The sequence below is a fragment of the Strix aluco genome, chromosome 4 (assembly GCF_031877795.1).
Source record: "Strix aluco isolate bStrAlu1 chromosome 4, bStrAlu1.hap1, whole genome shotgun sequence".
Taxonomy (NCBI): Eukaryota; Metazoa; Chordata; class Aves; order Strigiformes; family Strigidae; genus Strix; species Strix aluco.
The window spans coordinates 29,175,504-29,198,523 of record NC_133934.1 but is presented as its reverse complement, the minus strand read 5'-3'; the positions used below and the strand labels follow the sequence as shown (position 1 = coordinate 29,198,523).

Below are 23,020 nucleotides of genomic sequence, written 5' to 3'. Positions count from 1 at the left end.
CACGTGGTGGTTTGACCTTGGCTAAATGTCAGGTACCCACCAAGTCGCTCTATCACTTCCTCCCCCCCCCCTTTTTTCTTCTCAACAGGGCAAAAAGGGGAAAGAAAATAAGATAGCAAAAAAAACCCCCAACCCTTGTGGGTAAAACAAAAACAGTTTTAATATAAGCAAAGTGAAGCAAAGGTCCGTGCGCAGAAGCAAAAAGAAAACAGATTTATTCTCTACTTCCCATTAACAGGCAATGTCGGGCCTTCTCAGGAAGCAGGGCTCCAAGATGTGTAGCGGTTGCCTTGGAGGACCAAGGGTGACCCCACCCACCACCCCCCTTTCTCCTTTTTCCCAGCTTTATACTCGAGCAGACGTCATATGGTATGGAATATCCCTTTGGTCAGTTCGGGTCAGCTGTCCTGGTTATGTCCCCTCCCAAGATCTTGCCCACCCCGTCCCACTGTGGTGGGGGGGAAATGTTGGAAAGAGCCCTGGTGCTGTGTAAGCACTACTCAGCAGTAGCCACAACACCAGTGTGCTATCAACACCCTGCCAGCTCCCAACATAAAACACAGCACCATGAGGGCTGCTATAGGGGAAAACCAATTCCGGCTCAGCCAGACCCAGTACAGCGCATTGTAATATATTTAAGTAATAACTGACTATCAAAGCACACTCCAAAAGACTTACCACCTAAACATTAACAATATGAATGTAGTTCTTAGCAAAAGTTAGTAAAAGGAAGACTATTTTGTGAATATTTAGCTGTTCTAGGTCAATTCAATATCAAATGTCAGATCTCTAGATGAGTTTGAGCAATAAAGTGCTGTGCAGCAAAACACATCAATGAAACACACCAATGTTATACTTTTAATAGAAACAGTGTATATTGATAGTTGTGGGATGCATACTGTACACCTAAATGATCTTAAATTTAAATTCTTGGGAACCATCCAATAATCAAATATCTGTCAGCATCACAGAAAATGAGAAGCAATCCAATTCAAATATCGTATGACTTAATCAAGACAAACATAACTGAAATTGCAATTTAAAATTAAATATGGAGTGATCATCAGAATACTAATACTGGCTGCAATAAGACCATAAATGTAGAACAGCAATATATGTAAATCCTGCTGTGACTGCAAGCTGTTATTAATTGGGTAAGATTATTTTCTGTGTTTATCTGATACTAACAAGAATGGGAGGGGCAGAGTTCTGAGACAATGGTAAGTGCTGAATTTGCAAACTGTAAAAAAACCATACTCAATTCATATGTTGTAAGTATGCTAATGCATCAGAAGCAGCTGTTAGCATTTGTTTAGCAAGAGTTAGCTGTGCTATCTTGGAACTGCTAGGGAAGCTCTATACCCTCACATGACAAAGAGTAAGAGAATGCAAACAGTGATGTGGTATTTTGGGTGTGGGGTTGTTTGTTTTGGTGTGTTTTGTGTTGGGTTTTTTTGCTTGTTTATTTGTTGTTTGTTTGGTTTTTACATTCTGTATAATTTCCCATTTATACTTGGTGCTCAATTTCAAATACTGCACAGAAATTAAGGGAAAACATTTTAACCAAAATTATGGAAGAAAATACTGGTTCTACTCATGCTCTTCTCTAAAAATGTCAGGGCAGCTACATCTCTATAGTAAGTCTGCAGTCCAGTCAAGCAAGGAAGCCAGGGAGTTAGGGATGTACACACTAGTGGATCAATCTAAGGATGTAGTTCAGTGTTCCTCTTGGTTTTGTTTTCAATGAAGACTGATGCAGCATATCTTACCCAGTTCCCCTGTTCTGTCCAAAGTAGTGGGAAAAGCGGGGAAGGAGCATGTACTCAAATTATTCAGTGCGCTGGCCTGGTTCACAGGAGGCTGCAGTTCTTGTAAACTGCATTTCTGTCAGGGGAAACAAGATAGGGAGCTCCATTGACTCCAGGACAATAGAATAAAAACCTTCTATTTTCCTGAGAGAAGCTGTTTGGTTTTTCAATGGGATCAGAATTTTCCCACAGCAAGCTTCAGTTTTTCAGAAATCAGGTTTTCTGTCAGAAAACTGCAAATCATTTGTAGATGTCTGATTTCTGTAGGAGAAAAAGTTGTGCAAGGTATTTTATTTTGTTTGATCCAGTTGGTAGCTCTAGTTGCTAGTGAAGTGCCTTGCATTTTTGTTTTTCAAGTGTGCTGACTATTCTCCAGAGAAATGTTTCATAAACCTTGTTGGCATTTATAACTTCACAATTAAATTAAGTATGTGGTATCACAGCTGTGTCTTACAGAAAGAAGCAGAGATCTGGCAAGAGTCCGCATAGCTGTAATGATGATGCTCTTTATTGCTCAAAGCACGGCCAGGAACAAGATTAGACTCATTGTAAGAGTAGCATGTTGGAAATGAAGGCACTTATCGTTACTGTATTGGGATACAATATTACTCTTTGCAGTCAAGGCAATACCCCTTAACTGCAATGGGGTTAGAATTACATCCAGTGTCTTCAATCATTAGTGAAAAAGCAAACCAAAAGGCAAAATGTTTCTCAGTTCCAACAGCAGACTACATATTTTATTGCATTTTGTTGTGTTTTAGTAATCATACTTAGTAGAAGTATTTATTACTGCTTCTGGCATTTAAATGGATTGTTCTGATAGTTGTGTTCCACTGGCTTGGCACTGATTAACATACAGGAGGGTAAAATCTCAAGTTTATCTTGTGTATTCTACTTTGCCTCACGGGGAGAAGAGTAAGGACTTCTGTACTTTGGATCAATATCCCATTGCTTTGCCCTCTGCTTTCTTTTCTCTTAATTGAGCTTTGCTAACCTGTGAGGCCTGAACGTGCTGCTTGTTATTTGTGTAGGAAGAAAAATGACGATGTTACTAAATAGTAATATGAATTGCTGTGATTAGGAGTCGACTTGGCTAAGCTTATCAGGAAAGTAAGGCAGCAGGTAAGGTAGGCTTAACAGATATGTTGTTATCCTCACCACATGCTGGAAGCTCCTTTAAGAAAGCTTGAAAACCACGACAGCATTCCCAGCTGCACTTCAAACTTCCAGCCACATAACCCACTGTCTGGGGTAGCAATGAGCTACACCAGTGTAACGTTGCTCACAGTGCAAATTAATACTATGTCTGTCTCAAGTGGCTATGCTAATTGCCAACATAAGAATCAGAACATGTCTGTGGTATGATTCACATACCCTCAAAGATCAATGAACTGCTTTTTAGTACCTGTAGGAAACAAGTAATGGTATCTATTCCCATGCTATTCTGTTTTGCTTTGGAAGCTGGCAACCTTTTCTATATAGAGGTTAATGAATTAAACCATAATTAAACCATAAAGGTGCTTGAGGGGAGGAGTGGAGAACAGGAAAAATATGGCACAGGAGATTTACGTGCTTAAGTAAGATGGCATTGTAATGAATGCTAGAGTAAATAAATACAAGTGTCCTGGCATAGAGAGTAACTGTATTGAATGTATGCATATATTTTTACAGGCAGCAAATAAGCGTCCTTTATATTTTGGCTTGTGAGAACACCTGAGGTTGAATAAAAAACAACTGAAGGGAAAACAAACAGAAAAGCTTCTTGCTGGCAAGTAGCCCACAGACCAATGTATGTTAATCCATGTCTAGATACATCTTTTAAGAGCAAATGTAGACAGCAATAAGGACAAACATATTTTCTCTTAGACATTTCTCTCTGTGAGGGAGCTGAAAGCAACTTATCCAGGTGGTCCATATCTGTCTATCTGAGGACTTCAGTTAGTGTTCAAGTCCAGGTATTAGCAACTATAGTGCAGAGGTGTTCAGGTATTATATGCTGCTTTGTGCTGAAGTTGGGGATGTTCTAGGATTCTTCTGTGAGTTGTACAAAAACTTGTCTGTTCATATGCAGGTATGAAAGGGAATGATGGGCTGACATTTGAGGACTGTCACATTGTGCCCAAGAAGTGCTGTCTTCCTCCTCTCTGCAAAGCAGGTGGAGAAAGCACTCCAAGGAAAAGAAATGTGAGGCTTTAACTTACGTTCCAAAACATTTCAGTCAGCTTGGACTCAAAGCACCATTGCACAGGATTGGGACTGGGCATTTGGGAGGAAACTGTACTTCCCAGGTTCTTGTGTGGACTACGTGGAGATGGCTCCTTACTGACTAGGGGACTGAATCCTAATGAGGTGGGAACAGATCATCTCTGAGGGTCTACAACATGGAATGTGATGTGATCAGTAAAGCAAACTAAGAAAAAGAATCATTGGAAGGATGCAGCACTTTAAAGTTCCTGTAAAGGCAAAACACTGTGGAAGAGTGGAGAATTAATTAAACTACACTTGCTTTGCTACCTATAAGGGAGATAATTGGAAAGCAGCCTTTTTTCTAACAATAGTTGTTTCTGAAGTACTAGATTTTTATTTTTTTTCTTTGCAATTTCCAGCTAGCTCAGCAGGGGTGAACTATGAGACCATTACGAAGTGCACTGAATGTCTAAGGAGGATGACACAGTGCTAAGAGCTCAGAATTCTTTGTGGTGTCAGTGCACAGCGCTGCAGGCAAAGCTGAACCGATTGCTAGCTTAGGAGCAGATGGGAGAAGTTTGCTGAATTTTGCCTTGAACACTATTGTGGAAGCGATAACGGTACCAGAAATCTTATAAGCACTGGGCAGAAAGTTAAAGAGAACACAAGCACAAGAATGTCAGCAATGTAAAAAATGCACTGGAGTCACAAGATGAGCTACCTGAGCATGTACAGTAAAAGAAAAAGCTCCACAACCCTTAATTCTGTACTGTACTAGGGCTTACGTTAAGCAAAGCTTATGGGTTAGAAATCAGTAGTAAAAACAGCAAACTGTGGCCAGGCTCCTTGGCTCCAGAAGATGATGAACAATATAGGAGGAAAGTTACATATATTTTAATGTGAGGTTGGGCTAACTTTGCAACAACAGCTACTGATTTTTATTTTTTTTTAATGCCTTAACATACATATATATGTAATGTATTTCTTACCAGTTTACTTCTATACAGATCAGGTAGGAGTTATTTCTATTTTTGTGGGTCTAGGGATTGAAATCTATCTGATTCCTTCTGCCTGGTTCTCAGTTGTCATTCTACCATATCAATTTTCTTTGGTTTTGAGAGAAGCAGATGGAGGTCGAAGTGACATGCAGTGAGTCAGTGGCTCTACCTGGAATAGAAACAGTAATCATTTAACTACCAGATCTTTACAGTTGTATATACCTCACTGGTTTTTTTTGTGGTGGGTTTTTTGTGGGTCTTTTTTTTTTTTTTTTTTTTTGCTGTTGTTGTTTTACTTTGCTTTTGCTTTTTCTGCTTTGTATGTAACTATTGTTTCAGATTTTGAGTTTTTGGGTTTTTTTTTTTGTTTGTTGGGTTTTGGTTTTTCTTTGTTTTAAATTGCTTGAGACTACTTTGTTTCATTGTTCATGATGCTTATCCTTGAATCACGCTGTGTAAGATGATGATCAAGACTGCTAAGGGGCTGGAGAGATTTTTCCTGTATGTTGTTGGCATCCTGACTCCTTTACAGAATTCTACCCCATAAATCATAAGGTCAGGCCATCTCCCTGATACTTTCAAATGAAGGATCATAACATTTTGTGCTGTATCTGGAAACCAGGGATAGAGGAGCATCACATTTCTGCATTATAATGTCTCTCAAAGTGGAGGTATATTGCACTTGGAGTTGATAACACTAGAGGTACTAGCGATACTGTCATACTACAATAAAACTACTGACATGCTGGTTGGAAGGTCCTCTGGGAGTTTCTAGTCCAATCTCCTGCTTGAAGCAGGACTGTCACCCACGTTGTCTCAAGTCAGACATCACTTTCTCTAGCAAACCTTGAAGACCCTCAAGGATGGGAATTCTACAAACTCTTTGGGCAGCCTCTTCCAGTGTTGCACTGCCTTTCCAGTGAAAAAGTCTTTCCTGACATCTACCCTAAACCTTCCAAGGTGCAATTAGTAGTTGTTGCCCTTCATTATATCATCTGCCACTACTGAGAGTGGTTTGACTGTTGTCTTCCCTTAAGGCAGTTGTAGGCTCCCATGAGGTTTCCCCCTGGCTCTTCTCTTTGCCAGACTAAGCAAGGCAAGCTCCCCTGTCTCTCCTGATAAGTTACATGCTCTAGGCCCTGGCCATGTTGATAGCTCTCCACTGGACCCTTTCCAGTTTCTCAGTATCCCTCTTGAACTGGGGGAGGAAAGAAATGGGGGATAATGTTGTAAGTGCAGCCTTACCATTACAGAATATAGGATGGCAATAACTTCCCTCCGTGGTGACCACACCCCCGCCAGTGTACCTTAGTGTGCAGTTTACATATGATGAGAGTGCATTTGGCTTGTATTCAGCTGCTGCTTTACCAGTCAGTTTCCAACCTGCTCCACAGGCTGACATCTGTAGTTCTTGCTGAACTCTGAGTTTCCTGTTAGCCCAATACTCTGGTTTATTAAGATCATTTGAAATGAAGCTCTGCTGTTGATTGTGTCAGCCACTCTCTCTAATGCAGACTCATCCATGTACTTGCTAAAGATGCACTCTCTGCCACCTATGAAGATGTTGAACACTGTTGGCTCCAATGTTGACTGTTTTGCTTGTTGCTGGCTGCCGCCTTGACCTCAAGCCATTAATCACTACCTTTTGAGCCCTGGCAGTCCAGCTAGCTAACTTTCAACCCATCTAACAGCCTGTTTGTCCAGCACATCATTCCTCAGCTTCCAAATACAAATGCTGTGGGAAATGTCAAAAGCCTGACTAAAAGCAAGTTATATTACATCCATCGCTCTCCTCTCATCCATGTAGCCTCTATACTGTAGAGTGGAGTCAGACTGATCAAGTATTATTTGCCTATGGTAGATCTGTGGTGACTATTTTAATTACCGGAGAATCATATAGGTTGGAAAGGACCTTTAAGATCATTGAGTCCAACCAGAAACCTAACACTGCCAAGTCCACCACTAAACCATGTCCTTAAACTCCACAACTACAGGTCTTTTAAACACCTCCAGGGATGGTGACTCCACCACTTCCCTGGGCAGCCTGTTACAGTGCTTGATACCCTTTCAGGGAAGAAATTTTTCCTAATATCCAATTGAAACCTCCCCTGGCATAACTTGAGGCCATTTCCTCTTGTCCTTGCTGGTCACTTGGGAGAAGAGACCAACACCCACCTCACTACAGCCTCCTTTCAGGTAGTTTTCGAGAGTGATAAGGTCTCCCCTGAACCAGAACTGGCTCCAATACTGAGTCCTGGGAAACACCACTTGTGGCTGCCTGACAACTGGATTTAACTCCATTCACCACAACTCTTTGGGCTTGGCCATCCAGCCAGTTTTTTTACCCAGCAAAGAGTGTGCCCACATGAACAGCCAGTTTCTCCAAGAGAATGATGTCTTCTTCCCTGCCGGCTTGTGTTTCAGCACTAGGGACAGCCTGCTCTTGTGCCTTTAAGATTTCCTTCTTGAAGAACGCCCAGCCTTCCTGGATGACTTTGTCCTTTAGGACTGCCTCCCTACCGCTTTGTCCTTCATATGCTTTGAAACCGATTCCAGAGGATGTGCTCCATGAATTTTCTAGGGACTGGGGTGAGGCTTATAGCTCCCTGAGCCTTCCTTCTTGTCTTTCTTAGAGATGGGTATAACATTTATCATCTTTCCTATCATCAGAGACCTCCCTGATCACATATGTTTTTCACAGAGGTAGGCAGCAGTCTTGAAATAGTATTGGTCGTTATATCCTAGGTACCTTTTGACCCATGTTGTCCCTCACCAGCTTTTTTGCAATTAATGTACCTAAAGAAGCCTTTCTTGTTCCCTCTGACATCTCAGACAAATTGTAATTATGAGGTCCAGAAGACCATATTTTCTTGTTAGCTTCTCAGTTACCCATGCCATTAAGTTGTCATCAGTGTGTTCAAGAAGTCTCCTAGATTACCTGAGCCCAGCTGTATCATCCTTCTGGCAGATATCAGGGTGGTTGAAGTCTCCCATGAGGACCAGGACTTGTGAACATGAGTCTTCTTCCAGTTGATGGAAGAAGGCCTAATCTACATCATCTTCCTTGTCAGGAGGTCTATAGTAGACACCTACTACAACGGCCCCCATGTTGGTTTGGCTGTTAATCTTGATCCATAAACTCTTGGCTGACTCCTGACCCATCCCAAGGCAGAGCTCCAGGCATTCCAGCTGCTTTCTCACACAGAGGGCAACTCTTTCTCCTCATCTTCCCAGCCTGTGCAACAACAAATAATTCCTTGTTGCTGGTTTTCTTGCCAGTTCCGTTGCCTTGTTTCCTTCTCCTGTATGCTTCATTGAGAAGCTTTTATCTTAGCCAGGCAGGCCTTCTGCTGAAATTCTGTCTTTCCTGCATGATGGGGTAAATTGTTCCTGGTTTTCCTTAAAATTCAACCTCCACCCTTTCTGCTTGATGACTGCTTGCTGGGGAATTTTATTTAGCACTTATCCAAACAAGCCAAATTCTACTGTCATAAAGCCCAGAGTCCTAACTCTGCTGCTTACCTTCTCAGCTATCCTCCAGATCCTGAACTCTGTCATCTTGCAGTCATTGCAAACCAAGAGTGCTGTAAATACCTGCTTTGCATCTGGGATGTTTCTACAAAAGGCAGCTTGAGAAAAAGCTTCCCCATGTGATTATTCATGAGCTGCATCTTTTAAATATTAAGCTGCTTACATGATAATCTAACATCATAGTTGATGAGTTTATAACACTGATGCAAATTTTCTGTGGAAACTTGCTTTTGGCTGTTTCAGGGAATCAGTTTGCCTTTAGATGCATGCATCATTGACACTAAATCCTCAGAGCAGAATCCAGGGTATTTTTAGAGTGCTGATAATAAAGGACCTTGTTTATTTTTATCTCACTAATAGCATAACCAATTGGATAACTAATTAAGTTGGCCAATTTAATATGATTAATCTGATTAAAACCCTACAAATCCAGTGCCATTGCCAGTTTCATGGGAAACCACATTTCAAAACACTTTATAGTATGTGTAGGCATTTAGGAGAGAACAAAACAAGAGCAAATAACTCATTGGTTGGTTTGAGGAAATAATGAGCTTAGTGCAGAAAGCTGGGATTGGCACCAATACACTCTAGGAAAATGTGTTCTTGAAAATGATACTATAAATAAAGCAAACCCAAATACCCGTTTTTTTTTAATGCTTACAGCAATAAAACCTCTCTCTGAGACTGACGTTTCAGAAGGCTTTCACCTCACTGAAGTTCAAGACAACCTCTACTTCCATCCCTTCCTGTGAGCCAGGACACATTTGAATAACTAGTTAGGAAGCAGAGAGAATCAATCCAGGTTAGAAATGAACCCTGATATTATTATTTTGGTGTGGGTTTTTTTATGTAGGTAAATTCCCTGATCCTGTCCCCACTATGGCTACCCAAGGACTAATGCTGGGGCAGGAAAGGACAGCTAGGAGCAAAGGAGGAAGGCAGAGCAGCTCCTTTTGCAGGGCAGCTTGGAGCAGCTGTGAAACTACAGTTCTGGCGTGGGTTTTACAGCCCCAAAAACTAGGCAAGAAAAACTTAAGGATTTGTGAAAGATCACAGAGCACACCTACCACTGTTCTCAACCAAGGCAAATGCAGTCTAGTTTTTGCATAAACTAGAATGAGTTAGCAGTGTGGTGCCATGCATGGGATTACAGCAGAGATCAGGTTTATTAGCTGTGTAAAACTGTTTTACAGCTTCAGGTCAGAGTGACAGAAGCAGCTTAGATCTATTGCCAGAGCTGCACCAACACTTGTCAAATGACTGTGCCACCCAAGGTCTGTGGGTTGGCATCTAGTGGCTTATCTGCTATTTTGCATTGGCTATGTAAGTTTATTAGTGTTTTCACAACATTAAAATGCTGTAGGAGCTCAGCAGCCAGTCAGCTGTTTCAGTATCTTGCTCTTGGTTATTAAATGGAAAAAAAAAAAAAAATTAGCATCCAAAACATTTGAAAAAGCAAGGAAAGCCAATCTGACCTTTTAGCTTTTCCTTGTTTGCTACAGCCTACTCCCAAATGTTGAGGCACTGTTGTGAAGCTTGTCTGCATGGTGATCTCTGAGAGGGGCAAACTGGAAGCCTTGCTGAGAGAAGTGTGGTGTTGGTTTATTGAGGTTTTTTGGTTCTTGTTCCCTCGCCTCCCCCTTCTGGAATATTTGTTTTCTTGGTTCACCCCGAGATGTCAGCAGAAGTACATGCAGCAGTGCTCTTGCACACAGCTTCACTTCCCTTGGTGCCTTCTGGGGACAGCTGTGCCACAGTATAAAGGGTGAAGTTAAAACATCTCACAGGAACCCAAACACCATGATCACTGACAAGAAGGCATAGGTTTGGTGTGTCCTTAATTTATTGAGATTGACATGATATAGGATAGAGGGGCTATTGAGGGCTGAGGGATCCTAAATCCATGGGCTGTTGGCCAGGCAATGTTTTCTTCTGGGGCTTTAATTTCTGGAGTCATTGCATGCCTTAACCATGTCAACTAAAAGTTCTCATGAATTTTTTGCATTTAAAAACAAGCAAACAGCTGCTTGTTACTGGTAAGTTTTCACTGCTTTGCAAATTAAGACAATTTCCATCCCATATAGGAATGGAAATTCAGTGTGTTTTCAGGAGTGAAACAAGCATTTAAAATTGTGCCTCTGCACAAATACCGCTGCTTTTCTGTTTCTTTTCCTTAATGCCTCCACTGAGTAGAAAGACTCATCTTCCACTGAAATCCACTTGTATTCAGATAGAAAAGTTCTACATGCAGCTGGCCAAACTATGTGAAGTCTAGGTCTGTGTCACTATTGTTTAAAGCTAAAATGTAATGTTTTCCCAACTACAGCTTTTTGTAGGATTGGCTTAACTTATTACAGAGCCAATCAAAGGTGCTGGTGTCAGAGGCGTATGAAGTGTAGAGGTCCAGAAGGCTTGGCTTTTCTGAAGATAATGCTGATAAAGGACATGAATGGAAACCAACATCAGTGAAGCAGCACTCCTGGCAGAGGAGTAAATTATGGGACAGATGTAGCTCTTCTCCAGCCACCTACAAAGATGTTCGGTGTCAAGGGGGGGATGATAGTAAGAAACTGAACTGGGACAGGAGACCAGCTGTTTGGCAGTTTGGCAGAGGTGACTAAGTCATGCCATTGTTCATGACATGAGCAATGATGGAGATGATGGGGAGGTTTTTCTTCTTTGTGGTAATGGTGGTGAGTCTCACTGTTCTTCAGTATGATAAAATGGCTCTGCCTGGTGACTTCTAATCACAGATAAGGCCCTTACAGGTGATAGGTAAGTGATGCTCCAGCACAAAGCAGAATGAAGCACCATGCCATGCAACAACAAAAGCTTCGAATCACTATGGCAAATGGCTTCAGTTAAGGTTCCTGATTATATGGTGTAGATGTAGTCAAGTACAGCTTTAGCGGAATGAACCTATTGCCTATTATTTGCCTTACCTAATTGCATAAAGCTTGATTAAATAGTTACAGAATTAGCAGGTTTGCACCAGTAGACACTGAATGCTTAGAGATAAACATTCTGGCTAGTCATAGGACTTTCCAGATGGATCTGTTGTATCTGAGTGGATGTTTAGTTTTTCATTTATAGCAGGAATGATTTTTGTATCTGTTAGACTACAGTAATAAATTTACCAAGCTACCAAATAATTTGTCTTCCTGCTTGCTTTCAGCTGATTACAACATCTCTAGGTATCTCAGGATAATATGAACATCTGTTCCCTGGAGATTGACTCTCCACAGACAGTAATCATAAAGCTAATGAATGGAGTGGGGAATGGTGTTTATGAAACAACTAGGGACAGCTCTCATCCTAGTATTTCTTTTTCACCACACTGGCTTTCTGACACACCCTACAGCAAACTTGTTAGATGCAATAGTCCCATTTTCTTCAGAACAGGATAGAAAACCAGATAGTGACTCTGGGGACTTGAACAGCTTGCTCTAACAGTTTGTGTTAGCAGATCATCAGAAATGGATAGTCCTGTCTCCTTTCCCACCCACTCTGAACCCTACAGCACAAGACCAGAAGTGGGTCTCACTCCAGCACTCATCATGTTCTCAGGGAGAGATCGCCCATAATTTCTCATAATTTGAGTGAAATTGATTACTTTCCTGGTATGCTTTTCAGTTTGCTATTTTTGATGATAGAAGTGAATCTGACACCTAATTTGCACTTGTTAAAACAGACTTAGGACAATGTGTTGTAAATAAATCTTGGGAGGAACATAAATTAGCATGGTTCAGGGTAACATAACTTCCCTGTTGTGGGTCAGAATGAAAATAACACTGTGGGGATATTATTCCACTTCTGTGCGCTGGAGGATTCTTTTTTCTTTTTATGTAGTATTTGACGTTGGTCATCACTGAAGTTAGAACTCTAGAAGGACCTCAAGTCTTAGGCAGCATGACAACCCTGCTGTTCTAAGACAGCCAGATGACTGTTAATGCTTGAGTCTCCTGGATTACAGATGTGATAAAACAGGCAAACAAAAGTCTGTGTATTGAGCAGTGAAATAGTTGCAGATGAGAGAGACTTCTGCAAGAAATGTGGATATAGTTAATTAAGCATATGCATAGAGGGCAGGATGGAAGAATAGCTTGGTTTTGGCAAAACAAAATTCAGCAGACTTAGTAAAGCATTGTGTATTGCCTGCTGTAACAGTAGCTGCCGCAGTTTTGTGATGTGGATAATACTCTTTTGACTTATGTCTCATCTCAGGGGTCATCTAAGAAAGCTTGGTCCCTGCCCAGCACTTGTTATCATATACCCCCTCCTGTATCACCAACCTGATGTTTCAGAAAAGCTTTTCTGTTAGGTGAAAGATAAATGTTCTGTGTGGAAACAGTGCTTTTATTTCTCCCTTTTTTGTATTTACAGGAACAATTACTGTTCTTTAATCCTGTTTTTTGTCAGTTTTTAACTATATTCTTTCTTCAAATTCTGTATGCAAATACTGCTTGTCATAAATATACTTATTTTCTACACCGTCAGTGTAGGTTCAGCAGTAGGTGTCTGTTCAATATTGGATGAACTGTTTAAATCCCTCCCCAAGCCTTTTCCTTCTCCATTTCATGGCAAGTCAAAGTCTAGCAACTGAAAGGAAATCACTATGGTTACAGCACCCAGTTCTAGCAGTGAATCGAAGATTTAAATCTTACCACTTGTAGCAAAGAATATGTATTTGAGACACTCCCAGACATTTAGGATCATGTTCGCAAGTGTTAAAACAGATATTGACAGTTTTAGATAATTCCACTACAACATTTTGCTTGTAAGACAGTGGTCTGCTATTATAAATGTCTTGCTTACATAAGAATAAGAAGTGAAAGAATACACACTAGTTTAAAATGCAGCTCAAAGCAGTGTCAGATTTTTAAAGTCAGAAATCTAAGATTTAATCACCACCTGGTTAGCAGTCTGTGTCAATACTGTCAGCCAAAAAAATGATTGAAACGTGCTTCCTTCCCAGCTGCAAATATTACAAAGACATCACTGTGGGCCATTTTTAGGCATTATGAGAGCTATGAACACTATGAAGCACCAGACTTTCAGAAACCTACAGCAGATTACTTTATGGCCCAGGTGGTTGGTACTTCCTATGTTGAGGTCTCTCACCTCAATTAGTAACTAATTGCAATCCAATTGCTTATGGATGGCAGAAAATAGCTGACCTACCACAGTTCTCTCTAGCAGACAGGTGTCCATCCATAAATCAAATTAACAACCCAAGACCAGAATTACATCGGGAGATTTGTTGAGATGCCCAGCCAGTGCATAACATCAAGTGTGCAAATTGACTTCAACAGGGTGGCTTGTGTGTGCAGTTAGATTTGGGCTTAAGTTTCTTATGGAACCAAAATCGGAACACAGATCTGTGTTTGATCTTTAGTTGCTTTAATCTGCCAAACCCGTGCTGGGCTGGAAACTACATTGGTTTGTACTGGTGCTGCCATGATCAGTAATTCACTTAATCTTGTGCCTGATTTCAAGTGCCCAGTGTTCTCACTGAAATGGAAGCTGTTTGGGGGAATGTAGGTGCCTGAGCACTGTCAGAGCAGTACTGGGTGCTCTGCTCAGGGCCACGCCTCATGGGGAAAATCTGAACAAATAATTCTTTTACCCTGGCAAATGTTTCTTCTGGCTGTGGCTCAGGCATAGGAGTTAATCTGGATGGGGAATGCCTAATCTGGACCATTCTGTACATGATTGTACAGGGTTGTCTTTATGCTTAATGGATAGGAAAAGAAGGCTTAGAGTTCCCCAAGAATTGAATTTTGAGCAAGAGTACAGTAACTAGTGCAGATCAAGTGACTCTATATCACGAAATGTGACAATGTGGGTTTTTTATTGCATTGTCAGAATGGCGCTACTTGCTAATCTTGAAGGGCTCATTATTCTATAATATCTATTCTCTAGATTTTTTTTTTAATGGAGAACTAGTTAGAATTTTTAAGAAAATCTTTAAGGAAATCCCATTCATAACATTTTTCTACATTATAGTTGTCAATAGCACATCACACTTTTCAATTTGATATGTGATATTTTTACTTTACGATATTAATTTTTTGAGTCTTTGAGGAAATTTACTTACAGTAAAATATTATATAAGATTTAATCTTTTCCATTTAGTGACTCATCCTAACCGTGGGCTTTTGTCCTGAATCTATTAAATTGGTTGTAGAATATTCTCCAGACAGCAAGTCTTTGAACTTTGTAACTAAGTCGACGTATCTCAAGCAGCTAGTACATATTTACTATGGCATTCTTTTTTTTTTTGTTTTGTTTTGGCATATGAATTAGGAGGCAGTGGCTGCTGCTATCACTTGACTTTTAGATTGAGGATGTTTGAAAGGAGGCATTGTTTCAGATTAAGCTTCATTTGTATTTGAGGCCTGAGATGAGTAATTGCTAACTCTTTTTGCCCTGGAGCTTTTTGTTTTGTTAATTGGTTTTTTTTTTTTTTTTTTTTTTTTTTTTTAAGACCACAAGGCACAAAAGTAGAAACAGCTGGTGATGGAATAAAATGCAACATGTGCTCAGCAATTGTCAATCATGTCACTTCTTGTTTATTCTCTGATAACTGGTTTCTGAGATAAAAGAACTGTGGTAGATCTCAACGATCCAATGTTCAGTAAAACATCTTTGATTGTGTGATTTAATTTGGAGAAGATGGGAATTCGTACAAGAACAGTGTCATGGTTTAACCCCAGCTGGCAACTAAGTACCACACAGTCACTTGCTCACTCTCCCTGCCCCACCCCCAACAGGATAGTGGAGAGGAGATTTGGAAGGGTAAAAGTGAGAAAACTCATGGATTTGAGATAAAAACAGTTTAATAATTGAATCGAAATAAAATAATAATAAATAAATTGTAATGAAAAGGAAAATAACAAAGAGAAAAAAAAAAAAACCAAGACAGACAAGTGATGCAAATGAAAGTGACTGCTCACCGCCAACCGACCGATGTCCAGCTAGTCCTGCAGCAGCAGCCCCCCCTGCCCACCTTCCCCCAGTTTTATATGCTGAGCATGAGATCATATGGTGTGGGATATCCCTTTGGTTAGTTGAGGTCAGCTGTCCCAGCTGTGTCGTTCTTGTGCACCCCCAGCCTACTCACTGGCAGAGCGGTGCAAGAAACAGAAAAAGCCTTGACTCTGTAAGCACTGCTCAGCAGTAATGAAAACAGCCCTGATTTATCAACCCTGTTTCCAGCACAAATACAAAACGTAGCCCCATACTAGCTACTATGAAGAGAATTAACTCTACCCCAGCCAAAACTAGCACAAACGGTAGAATGGCTAAGATACTGGATAAAAGGGGATGTGCCAGTAGTGGGAGCTGAACATAGAAGAAACATGTCAAGGGAGATTACAGGTGGAAATCCTTCAAGGATGAGGGCCTTTGGGACTAATTCTTATTTTCTCTTATATTTTCTCAAGCACAAAAAATCAAAATGTGTCAACAAAATGTGCAGCTGATATTAAAGTAAGGAGCCACTGTCAACATCATGGAGTATCAGAATATCACAATGATCATTTTGAATGCTGGGGCAGTAGAAGTGGGATTATATTCAATACTGAAAGGTCATAGACTGGGAGACTAATGATAAGGATTTATTTTAGAAACTGAGACCTTGTTGGGGAGTGGGATGGAAAAAAGAAGAAAGAGCTGAATATTTATCGATCTGATGTGTCACCCTTATGCAGGTGGGATAGAAGAAACAGGATCCTACTGTGTACTAAGTGATGTATGCCAGTTAAATCAGGGACAAATTGACCTTGCTATCCAAGAGCAAGCGGGGCTAGGAATGCTGAACATCATCCCAGTCATTCACAGAAGGACAAGTTAATCACGGAGGAAATTAATTCAGGCTGGGGCAGTTGCATAGAAGGGCTGTGGCAGTGGTCAGGTGAATGGAGAGTGGGGTCCTGAACTCCAGGTCCAGCCTTGTGTGACAGCAGCAGGCTTGGTTAATGGGAGTGGGAAATCTGTACGGGTAACCTGATGTCCGCTTATGCAAGCTATGTGTTCTGCTGGCTAGTGGTGGGTACCTCTGAGACAGTCTGCGGGCCTGAGCTATCACCAGCTAAGACCTGGCTGAAAAACTCTCTGAAAGGTATGAGAAATGCATAGCATCAGCAGTGGCTTTTAAAGGGTGAGATAGATGTGTACAATTGAGCACTTTTGCAAGACTGGCAGGGCTACCTTCTCTGACTTTCAACATGACACCTTTGCTTTACACGCTGATGCAAATCAACCGTCAAAAAGGCACTTCTGACAAATACTGTTTTACTGTCAGCATTGAAACTGTTGCTGGTAATGCTGGATCTGCCTCTCCTAAAGCTGTAGGTATTCCCTCACTTGTGTGCTGTGGGTATGAGAACAATTCATCCCTCCCCCAGCTTCAACGTTATCCTGATAACTCCAAGGATGTCTATAAGCTCTAGTGCGGCTAGGCTGCTGTGTGCTACTCCCTGCAGGCAGGAGAAGACAGTTTTGGAGAAGGTAACTTTAGTTTCAGTTGCATGGCGAAGATCTGGGTGTGGGGAGATATTCTTTATCAGGGGGTGAACAGTAGGGTAGCTGTTTGATTGGAATTCTCATTTAGAACTTCATTAGGGTTTTCTGGGGAAGGTGATGGCTGAAGAATAGAATAAGAGCAGGAAGGTGAATGTGGAGAGGAGGTGGAGGGAGTGTGAAGTACCAGGGCAGGAAAAAGCAGTCAAGTGAGGGATCGCGGAAAGGCCAGCTCTTCGGAGACCAGAAAAGTGATCAGGAGGGATCAGAAGACAGTTTGGGAAATTATTTTTCTGAATAATATTTTAAGTGAAGTCAGGAAAATGCATTCCCTTCCACAAAGCTTTCACTTCTAAGGAACAGGTAAAATAAAAATGTAATAGAAGGAATTTAAGCAGCAATGTGCCAGGAAAGCCTGGGAAAGGAAAGAGGCAAGCTTGCACACCTTGTGCATTAGAAGGAAGAATGGGGTATTTAAGGTTTGTTGTGTTTTGTTGGTTTTGTTTTGGTTTTTTTTAGGTCAGCAGACAGATGGAAAAATAAAAATAATTTTGTATCACCCAAACCTAAAAACTTCAATTTTCTTGATGAAATGAAAATTCCTCTAAAATGTTTTTGAGCAAATGACACCTCATATTTGTGTGGGTTTTTAACTTTTTCATAAATAAGTATAGATGAATATACTATAAAAATCTAATCTTAAAAATCAATATATCAGGTTGTTGACACAGTATTTTTTATGCTAGAGAAGTTGAAAGTCTTTATAAAATATGAGAAGAATTCCTGAATAATTTTTAATTGTTCTGAGAGAACTTTTCAAAGTTCCATCTAAATGATTCAAAGTGTTTGGGTGTTCAGTTTCTTTCTAAGCTATACCTACACGTTTTTATATGAATTACAGAATTATGCAGGTTGGAGGGAAGCTCCAGAAAACTTCCTCCAGCTCACAGCATGTCCAACAAGATCAGGCTTCCTGGGCCCTCATCCAGTTGAGTTTTGAACATCTTCAAGGATGGAAACACAACTTCCCTGGGCAACCCGTTCTGGTGTTTCATCACCCTCACATGGGAAATCTTTATCCTTATGTTCAGTCAGAATTTCTCACGTTACAACTTGTGCCTCTTGTTTCTCGCCCTATCCCTATTATGTTCATAAGTTAAACGCAAAAAAGCTCACACTTGGGTACTGAAGTGAAAATTTAATTAGAGCTGATTGTTAAAGATATTACGTGATGATACTGACTTCTTATATACTCATGCATGATGTTTTAACATTTTTTTTTGAACAGGCAATTTTTCAGCATTTAAATCACGTTAAAGTAGAATTATATGTGACTATGTAAGACAACGTAGGGTTAAAAAGCTTCAAGTGTATTGTAATTATCTCTAAAATATCTTTTGCTCCATTGAGTTTATATTTGAAATTTTGGCTGAAGTGCTTAGTTTTGTAATTTCCTAAATGTTCTTCAGCTACAGGTGAAGGGGAAGTTCTCACAGACATGGGTTGGATCAGTGATTTTGAACCCTCAGCTGTTGGGGAACATCTTTCTCCCATTCATGTGAAGGTAACCCAGAAAATTGTTTTCCTGAGGTAATCTCCTGCATTATTTTACCCTGTAATGTTCTAGTAATAGCACGTGTGTACTTCTGTAACATTTTTCTTCAGGTGTGTCAGGAAATAATACTGAGGATTCATTTTTTTTTTTTAACCATGAAATGCTGTCACATCTTAGAAGAATGACAGAAATAAGAGCTCACAAAGAATTAATCTAGAACATTTTTACTGTGATTAAGTTCTTATTAGTAAAGAAGAAAACAATAGTGAAAGCTTTGAGTCACTTTGAGTAACAGCTATTAAAAGTCAGGTGTGTTTTAATTTGTTTTATATTTTTCTCATATTCCCAAGCATGAAGAAAACTTGAAGTGGGGGGAAAAGGAAAGAAAAACATCCTCTGCTAGCATGCTTCTAGCAAAGAAATGTTGGGAATCAGATTTTGTAGGTGCTTGCTTACAGAGATGCACAGGTGATTTGAGAATGTATTCATCATTTTCTGTAGCTGGTGTTTGCAAATAATACTTTTTTTCTGGTCAATGTATTTTGATGTTTAGGTATATACCATAGAAATAAGAGTGTAGCTCAAGCAGTAAGTTTGTAGGAATGCTGCAGTGTATATCCTGGTTTAAGAACTGGCTTCCAGCTACAATTTTCATAATCATCTGCAAACTTAAGATAGGGAAAGATCTGACGTTTGATTTTAGAATACTAGCTCATTTCCTTTTCTTTTCTCTGTCTAAGGTATATCATATTTCTTTAATAAAGAAGACAGATTTCCCTAATAGAAGATGCTCTGATATTATGATAAAGGAGCATAACAGAAACCGTAGGGACTAAGATAGTGTTTGCATTACTTTCTCATCTGTTTGCAAATATTGTTTCATATCCATTTTTACTTTGTGGCTGTTTTGTGTGGCTATGACTAAGATATCTCCTATTCAAGCCGTGGTGTTCCTGGCTCCCTCCATCTCCTGAACATATGCTGTAAAGCCACTAAAGCCTCTTGTTTTTTATATGTTCTTAGTCTAAAACACTGAATTACTCTGTTATTTTCACAAGCTCTAATATACGTTTCAGGGATGTTCACATGAACATATAATTTGATCTACTGAACTTTGACACTAGTTTTCTCAGGTATTTTCTCTAACTTTTTATTTTGATTACGCTCTCCTGTCAGGAGGAATATTCAGCCTTGACTTAGAACAAAGTTTTTGTCTGCTGCCACTCAATCATAAGCCAGTGAGCAAGCTGTTTCTTTGTTTCCTTAACTGAATTTAGAGGCAGTGGGACCTGGGTTCAAGCCCTTTTCTTGAAAGGAGTTATTATTTCTGATGAACAAGTAACTACATATCTTTATGAATTTTGCCATGCCCAGCAGAATTGGGCTAGAGCGCTCTGTCTTATCCACTCTATGAAGGTCTGTAAACATCTGAAATACCATGGGAAGATTTATGTAACATAGCAAGTAGCAAAACCAGAAAATTATTATTATAAGAAACTTAACATGGGATTCACAGAGCTCCTTAAGCAATGAAAAGCAGCATACTAGCTTTCCACAGGAAAACTAGTAAGGGCAGGTGATGACTGCCTTTGGAAATTGATGCTCTTTTCTGACAAATGCATTAATTTATAATGGCTGGTAGCATCAGCTGTAGGCAACCTCCCTGATCTAATAAAGACAACTCTTACATTTCACAGATACTGAAATCTAAATTTGGCTTTTGACGCCAGACTGTATCAATGTTTTAATTAAGGGAACCTGTAATCCTTCTTTTAGCTGTTACTTTCCACTGTGTGGCCACATGTAGCTTTTTGTCCCACAGTGAGGAGGTAATTTCCAAAATGCTTGCTGAGAGACAAATAATTAGACTTTTGGGGATATTATTGGAGAATCCGACACTAAATTCTGTGATTATACATTCTAGCCATTTGATCCTTGTTGTGAGTTTTTCCTTCCATGCTTCTATTTCTCTAGCAAGTTACATAAATTTTATGTATATTTGTCTTTCCTGTTTTATACACATTGAACTTTCAAAACCCTACTTTGTAACTGAAGCAGAGTTAATTAGCCCACCCTAAAGTTCAAATACCCTCATTAATATGAGCTGTCCAGGTTTGCTAGTTATCAGGGATTACTGAATAATGATTCCATCAACAAAATTTATAATTTGCTTGTACAGACTATGCAAAGTGAAAGAAGCAAAATTTGCTGAATGCTTTGTTCACAAGAAATTACATGTTAAGTAAGCACAGACTTCTGGATTGGCTTGCCAAAGGATTTCTCTTTCCCATCAGTGACACACGGCTGGACTTGTAAAGCATGAGGATTAATTCAATGTATTGTTGTAGTTTTTTAGTTTTCTTAATACACATTATGATATACTTTTCAGCTCATTCTAGGTAGCACATCATCCTCCCCCTGCCCCCCCCCCCGACCCCCACCCGAAAGTCTAAAGCCTACAATCTGTTAGACATATGCTTTAAAGTGTAGCTTGCTTGGAAGAGCTTCATACTTTTCACAGAAGTTGGAAGATGCTGCATGGAAAGGGTACCTGCAGCAGTTATTTTCCACTTGTACAGGGAACTACAACAGCCTATGGAGCTCAAGGGAATGAGGTTTCTATTATATGTTCCTAACTCACTTTTCTTCACTGGATCCAATGTATTTTAGCAGTGTTACCTTTAGCGGATAACTGTAATTTCTCTTGAGTATGAAAGTAGAAAATATAAATATTTCCATCAGTTTTGCCCTAAATCAAGTTTATGTGATGCTTGAACAGCTAGCCCTTCTTCCTGCTTCTTATGTCCTCCTAATTTAATTCCAGCATAATCTTAATGGGAAGCATTATTTTGGATACATATAATGGAGTCCACAGCCAGTGCCCTGGCCCACAGCAGACTTCCAGGTGAAACTGAAGGAACAAGTAATAATCTCCAGAGCTCTAATGGGCAGGGACCTGAAATTTTGCCTTCTTATGCCATATTGTCACTGGTTCAATCTACACAGAGCAGGTGTTCTCTGCTGTACTCTCATTAGCCCTGGTCTACCAGTCGTCCCAACCAGAGGACCTACTGAAACACCTAGTGGCTTTCATTTACACACATCCATAAGTTTCCTTTGGGAAGAAGCCCAGATGAGCTGGAGAAATGCTGGGTCAGCACAATCTTCTTGCCGCAGGAGCAGGTGGCAAAGGCCATTTGTGACCTGGAAAGCAGGGTAGGTGAGCAACGGGGTGCCCGTGCCCCTCAGGCAGGTCTGTGCAGCTCTGCTGATGACAGTGGATATGCCAGCACATTGCTAATCTGCTGGAGAGTGTGCTATGGGAGGGGTTACTCTGTGAAAAGTCCTTGGTACTGGGACATGACCCAGCCTGTTTTGCTAGACTTCTAGCACACCCCAAAGTATGCTACCTCTTAGTCATGGCGAAGGCAGTGGCTTCAGGATTGGAGTTCATTTTTGTAAGTAGTCTTGAGCATTTTTGCATGTTTTGATCACCAGAGGATGGGCAAACATATCTATATTTGATGACTGCTATAAATAATGTAAGCAGATTATTTGAACTGAAAAGCTCTGTGGTCTCCTGGAGGAAGTGAGTCACTGCTTTCATGTTTTTTAGGTCCTCATATGGCATTTGAGAAGTCCCAATCACATGTTTGTTTTGTAATGTTTCAGAGCTTTTGGTAAGAGTTCTACTTTTCTTTGACAACACACAAATTACTTTGTGGGTAACATTTTCTTCTGGCTTATGACTGGACTTTTTGTTAAATAACAATGTTGTTTTAAAAAAAAGGTAATAAATGTTGACTTTTTTTTTCTCTTGTTGTGCTTTTGGTGCTTTTGCATCTGCCACGTTTTTCTTCCTCTTCTGTCATTTCTAGCTGGATGCAATTAATAAATACATGCCAAAGATATCTATCTCTGTACCATGTTTCTTCCAGCTGGTCTTGCCGAGTTTATACCAAGCTATTTCTTGGTGTGTTCCTTCAGGGACTTCTTGGCTGGCTGTCTGGGAGCCACAGAAGTGCTATGGGAATTGCTCCTTCACTTTGTTCGATCCTAATGAATGCTGGGGTGGTGCTGGTCAAGAAATGCTTTCTGAGACTCAGGGACAAGAATACACATTTTTTCTAGATTAGAATGTTAAAACCATCTTGTGTTGATACTGATCATTACAGAAGTAACTGTCATTTAAAATTTTTTATATTAAAGTTTAAGGGTATAATAAGGCTTGCCATGGTGGACTGTTCTTTCATTTGTGTTCAGTATGTACCAGCTTGATTTATTGTCCTTAGCTTGCATTTAATTAACATTCAGCCTCTGATGCTGGTAGGACAAATTGCCTCTTCAGCTACGTGGCATGAGAGTTCTGTGTTTTCATGTTTTCCTCTCATGTATATTTTCAGCAACCCCCCAAAGGA

General features: G+C 40.2%; 1 protein-coding gene across 7 annotated transcripts in view; it reads right to left on the bottom strand.

Annotated features, from left to right (window-relative positions):
* GABRB1 (gamma-aminobutyric acid type A receptor subunit beta1) overlaps positions 1 to 23,020 on the bottom strand; it is a 137,564-nt gene that overhangs the window by 71,070 nt on the left and 43,474 nt on the right. Inside the window, exon 1 of one of the 7 annotated variants that reach the window (XM_074822469.1) lies at positions 8,516 to 8,541. The exons of the other annotated variants lie outside the window; for them this stretch is intronic. The gene's annotated coding sequence lies outside the window, so the exon portion shown is untranslated. Of the gene's footprint in view, positions 1 to 8,515; positions 8,542 to 23,020 lie in introns of those variants that run through there. 7 annotated transcript variants of the gene reach the window in all.